General features: G+C 45.9%; 1 pseudogene; it reads left to right on the top strand.

Moving 5' to 3' along the window:
• Positions 1 to 210: 210 nt before the first annotated feature.
• LOC115898207 overlaps positions 211 to 6,000 on the top strand; it is a 106,663-nt pseudogene continuing 100,873 nt past the window's right edge.

Below are 6,000 nucleotides of genomic sequence, written 5' to 3'. Positions count from 1 at the left end.
CCAGCGGCGCGAGGGGGCGGGGGCGGGGTCAGGGTCACCGCGCGCGACCCAAACACACGGGCTGGGCGCACCCTGCTGCCGCGCCGCTCCGCGGTCTTCCGGCGCGAGGGCCGGGGAACCTCCTCCCCTCCCGGGCACCCCCACCTTCGCAGCCCAGATCCTCCCGCCAGCCCGACCCCTCTTTCGCAGGGGGAGCGAGGCGACGGTTGACGGGAAGCGCGCGCCACCCCTCCCTCCCATTCTTCTTCCCCTCGCGCGCCACCCGTTTTTCCTCTTTCTCCGTTAATAACAGCTGGGTGGCTGGGGGAGGAGGGAAGGTGGCCCTGGCGGAGTTTGGGCCGGCGCCTCCCACTCAGCCGCCAGCCCCCCTGGGAGCCGGAGGATGGCGGCGGTAGCAGCGGCCGCCCGAGAGGAGGCGGTGCCGAGGCCCGGGGCGCCGAGCGCGGCGGCAGAGAGCGGCAGCAGCCCGTCGTGGCGCACCAGAACCGAAACCAGCGGCAGCCGCACGGCCACCTGAGCCGGCCGTTCCTGCCCATTCCTGCTGGAGCCAGCGAGGGGTGCCAGCAGCCGGGACCTCTTCCTCTCCGCGTCTCTTCCTTTTCTGCGCCCGCGTCAGGCCGCCGGCTTCGCCCACCGCCCCGAGAAGAGCGCGCCAGAAGAGCGCGCCGGGCGCCGACTGCCCCTCGGGGCGCCGGGCGGCGGCGCTGGACGTGCTGGGGCCTCTCTGGGCCGGCCGCGGCGCCTCGGCCTTGCCCTCTAGCTCCTGCGCTCGCTCCCGCCCTCCCGGCTCTCGGGGCGCAGCGCGCGGGCCCGGCCCGGGGCAGGGCGGACATAGGCGCCAAGCAGAGCGGCCCGGCCGCCGCTAACGGCCTCACGCGCGCGTACTCGGGCTCGGATCTACCTTCCAGTAGCAGTGGAAGGGCCAATGGGACCGCGGGCGGCGGCGGGGGCGCTCGGGCCGTCGCCGCCGGGAGGTTCCCGGCTCAGGTGCCCAGCGCTCACCAGCCCAGCGCCTCAGGCAGCGCCGAGGCGGCCCCAGCAGCCCCGCGCAGCCGCTCCCTCGGCGGGGCCGTGGGGAGCGTGGCGTCGGGGGCCCGCGCGGGCAGTCCTCCTTCAGCATCCGGAACAGCAGCAGCGGCTCTTACGGCTGGCAGGACTCGGTGCACAGCAGCCCTGAAGACGGCATCGGCGGCCAGGACCGGCCGGTGGGCGGGAGCCCCGGCGGGCCGGGCCTGGTGATTGGCTTCTTACCAGCTCACCTCTCGCTGCACATGTTTGGAGGTACGGACCCCTCTCCGCGCACCCGCACTCAGTCTTCCCTCGGCTGCGCGTGGGTCGTGGCCGCCGGCTATTTTTACCCTTCTCCTTTTCTCCTTCGGCCGGGGCGCAGGGGGCCGCCGGCCCAGCCCGCGCGGTCTCCATCCTGGGAAGAAACCCCCGGCATTTAACTCCTGCGGTGCCGCTACCGCGTAGACGCGTGGTTTTGTTTTTAAACATCGTGAGCACCCTCATCTCAGCGGCTCCCCAGTAGAGAAAGTCTGTTTTCCAGAGAGATGACTGGAGCAAATGTTGTTTTACAACAAACCGACGAAACAGCTGTTGTGGTTGTGGCTTTTAGTACCAGGAAGTCAGGAGGAGACCCGTTGCTAAATGTAGTTCTATCTGGGGACTCAGTGGGGAACAGTTTTTAAAGGCCAAAAGTCAAAGGGTCTCGAATGAACGCTGAGTTACCATCTTTGGACCGACTTTTAATATAAAGCTGTAATCCTTAAATCTGTGTCAGTCCCACTTACTATGTCACTTTAATTGTATGAATGCGTTAATGAAAAGTTTGTTTGTAAACCTCACTAAACCGCTACTTAAGATCACAGTTAATGTGAGTCTTGCTTAATTTGGAAAGCATTTAAAAAATGGAAAAGTTGGCCGGGCGCGGTGGCTCAAGCCTGTAATCCCAGCACTTTGGGAGGCCGAGATGGGTGGATCGCGAGGTCAGGAGATCGAGACCATCCTGGCTAACACGGCGAAACCCCGTCTCTACTAAAAAATACAAAAAACTAGCCGGGCGAGTTGGCGGGTGCCTGTAGTCCCAGCTACTTGGGAGGCTGAGGCAGGAGAATGGCGTAAACCCGGGAGGCGGAGCTTGCAGTGAGCTGAGATCCGGCCACTGCACTCCAGCCTGGGCGACAGAGCGAGACTCCGTCTCAAAAAAAAAAAAAAAAAAAAAAAAAAAAAAAAAAAAAAAAAAAAAAAAAAAAAAAAAAAAAAAATGGAAAAGTTTCCTAAGGAAGTAAAAATTTTGCAAATCAGCCTACAAGGTACAGTAATTGGCTAAGTTCTTTTGAAGAGCAGTGTTGACTAGAGTTAAGGAAAAGTCAGTTGTGAAAAATGGACACTTTAAATAGCAAAAGATGGCTTTACTACAGAAACAGGAGGAAGGGTGCGTTGTCCTGGGAAAATGAATTCTTCAGTTATGTTTTATGCTGATCCACTTTATTGCGCAACGCTAATAGTAAGTGAATCAAGATCACATCCCCTCCCCGATTTATGAAAATAAATAGAAGTATAGAAGATAAGCATTCCCATTTCATCGCATTATACATCCGATATTAGAAGAATTCGCAGCTGAGCGCAGATTAGCAGCGAAAACAGCATCCCCTACATTTTTGTGCCTCTTTTACTCATGTATTTGTAAACGTAGGAACTTTGGAGACTTAGGAAAGTGGAATACGTGGTAATTTATCTGTTCTAATGTTCTGTACTATCAGCATACACGCCAGCATAAATTAAAAATAAGAATGTCATGTTTAATTTTTCCCATCTTTTAGTAACGCTTTGCACATTCAATATGGAACGACACTTGACTTTTAATTAGCTACCTTGTTTTAAAGTAATTTTTGCTTTCTAAAAATATTCATCCGTCTTAAAATTGGGCCATTTTTAAAAGTCATTTGCTTTTGAGTAAAAGAACTCTCCTGGTGGCCTTAAAGTGATTTGATCACAGCTAACGTACCAGTTGAAGTTGCTGTAGTCCACATTGAAGAATATAAAAGGCAGTTTCTGAGAATTGGTGATTAGTGCAAGAATGAAGGGCAAACTGGTTTTTAATATTTATATTTTTAAAGTGAAAATTTGCATTTAGCATTTATAAAAAGGTGAATATTTAAGTTTGCTAAAGAAGGGTGAATAGGAAACGCCTTGTCAAGTTAATAGTTAATATTTAATATGCTGATTTTTAAAAATTCATTTTCTAAGAGTTGATAATTCCCTTTGAGAAACGTTATATTTCTGTGGATTTATTTTGTTAAGTAAATGCATTCCATTCGGAGCAATGGACAAACAGTTGAGCTCCATGCTTCCTAGTAAATGAGTAAATCAAAATACCTAGTTGCTTGAAGTTGGAGATAAAGCATTTATCCTTTTTCTTATCTAAGTTCTAGGTTTGTGCACTCACTATAGTTCTTTTAGTGCTGTTGGGGTTGGGTGACTGGGACCTAGTAGTACAGTGACAGTTTCTGAGGAACTTTTTGCAGCCTTTCTCAACTGGCTTTGTGGAGAGAATTGTACTGTAGTGTGCAATGCATTTTAACTTTTAGCTCCAGTGCATTTAGGACGGTTTTAGTTATGTATCATTCTTGGAACAGTTGAGAAAACAGTCACTGAAATAATTTCCTGTGTTTGGTGATTCAGATGAGGAACCTCAGTTGAGAATTGCTGGAAAGGGATGGGAGAAACTACCTATTCTTATGTGACAGGATCAGATGAAAGTGCCACATCCTGAAATTTTTGTTGAGACAGGGAGATGGAATACACTTATGTAAAAACCCATCTTAGTGGCATGCCTTACTGAGATTTTTACCTATATTTTAGTGGACGAGTTATTAGGAAAATAATAGAGGCATGTTTCTCCTCATCTTGAGATTTAGGGAGCTAGATGAAGAATCATAATTTAAAAAATTAGACTTGACTATACTTCATATTTACTTAATTTTTTTAGTATCTTATAGCATTATTGTGTTTATTCAGTTACAAATTGTATAAATGGTTATATACAAATAACTCCATCTGAAAATTGATAAAAGGATTATTTCAGAATTAATGGAAAGTTCATATTGTTTTCTGTAAAACTGTTGTTTTAGTAGTTGTTTATATTATTCACATCTCCTAATAAGAAAATATGGTACCAATAAGATTCAAAATTACTCACTTGTGAGCTGTCATGTAATTTATAGAAAATGAAAAACAGTCCCCCCCCTTTTATTTTTAACACTTAAGAGTCTAGCAAGTGGAATTGTTAGTAGTTCCCTCACAATGAATTGCCACATTGAACCAGGAAGTTTTCTGTGTTGGTTTTATGTTTTGCTGTCTTTTGGACATCTATTTTGGCTATGTACGCTCTTATTCTCTCTAGAGACTGGAAGAAAAATGTCTAATCCAGATATTTCAGTTTGTAGAAATTTCCTAGAATTGAGTTGCCGGACATCAGAATATGATTATATGGGAGTTTTTAGGTGAAGTAAATCTTGTCTTTGTTATTCTTTTCAGACTGGGGAGTGTTAAAGTGAACAGACACTTTCTTGACTACTGCTAGCATTGTCCATCACCTTTGTTTTAAAACAGGTCTTAAGGGTATTTCCTAATATTTAAAAATCTTGATAGTATCTTAGAGGGGTTTGTCTGGCTTTAATTTATGTCTACTTTTTTTCCACTGTCAAGTAGTTTTGTGCATAAGAGCATAATATGAGTGGTAAAATAGCCTTTATTGATGCGGCAAGGATGGGGTAGATGAATTGGGCTATAGAAATATACCAATAAATGGAGATTATTTCCAGAGAAATCGTGTGGACTTCTATAATGTGTCCTTGAGTCCGGAAGTGAAAATGTAGAATGATTTAATCTCAGACAACCAGTGGTGCGGGGTTGCTTTTGGCCTCCTGATTTTCTTGAGCTTTTTGGGTGTGGCTTGCTCTTGAGTAGTTCAGTAGTCTGATTGTCATTCAGGTGCCTTGTTACTTGTGAAACATGTTTTCTTATATTGAGGGAGTGCGGGTTATCTCTTAAAACTGAGTATGTTGAAGAAGACCTGTATCTAGGAAGATTTCTCTTAATTTGTAAGGCAGATGTGAAGTTTTATGGTGTTAGGTTGTCTTCATCAATTAACCATTATTGAATTGGTCTAAGTTATCACTTCTTACCAATATCAAGTGCCAAAATGTTTGAATTTGGGATATTGTAATTAATTTATTTCCTACTCTTGAATGTTATTTTGTGCCATTGAAGGCTTTTACGGGCAGTGGCAAAAGAGGAATGTTTGCCTTTCTAAGAAAAATGAGCCCTCTAACCACAACCCCTGCCACTCCTGAAGTAACAAGAATTTTGGTGGTTATTGTTTCTCACTTGTAATTTCGTGCCTTCGTATTATATGCTTTGCTGTGTGTAAGCGTGGCCTGTGTCATGGAAGTTTCTGCTTTGGGAATTTTTTGGAACTATTCTTGACTGCAAGGTGGGGAGGATTGGTGAGTTGCACAGGGCATCACCTGATCTGAGAGCCGCATGACCTAAGAACCTGGTATTTTGATGCTTTGCTGGCTGGTGCAGTGCCTTAGGGAGTAAGAGCCCTGTTGTAAGATAGTGTCTTACTCCCTGAGGCACATCTCCAGCAAGTCCCTTGCTGTCCTCCAATTTGATTGCTTTGCCTGATGACTAGTAAGTAAGTTCTTCTGATTACCAAATATCGTTAATTAGATATCAACTTGTAAACTATTTATTATTGTTTGGGTTTGTAAGGAGAATTGCCCTAATGTTACACTTATTACCTCTACTAAGTATTATGTAAAATTGGGTATATTGGCAAATATGTTAAAAGAGAGTGTAGGAACTGCTTTATATAGCAAATTACTTCCTAAATTTTACCTTATGTAAATATTCTTAAGAACTATTGTTTATTTGAAATGTTAGTCTGTGTTTTAATTTTGCATGTACGTGACATTTACTTCTTTAGAA

This window comes from Rhinopithecus roxellana, chromosome 6, assembly GCF_007565055.1.
Source record: "Rhinopithecus roxellana isolate Shanxi Qingling chromosome 6, ASM756505v1, whole genome shotgun sequence".
Lineage (NCBI taxonomy): Eukaryota > Metazoa > Chordata > Mammalia > Primates > Cercopithecidae > Rhinopithecus > Rhinopithecus roxellana.
This window is presented reverse-complemented; position numbering and strand designations above follow the sequence as displayed.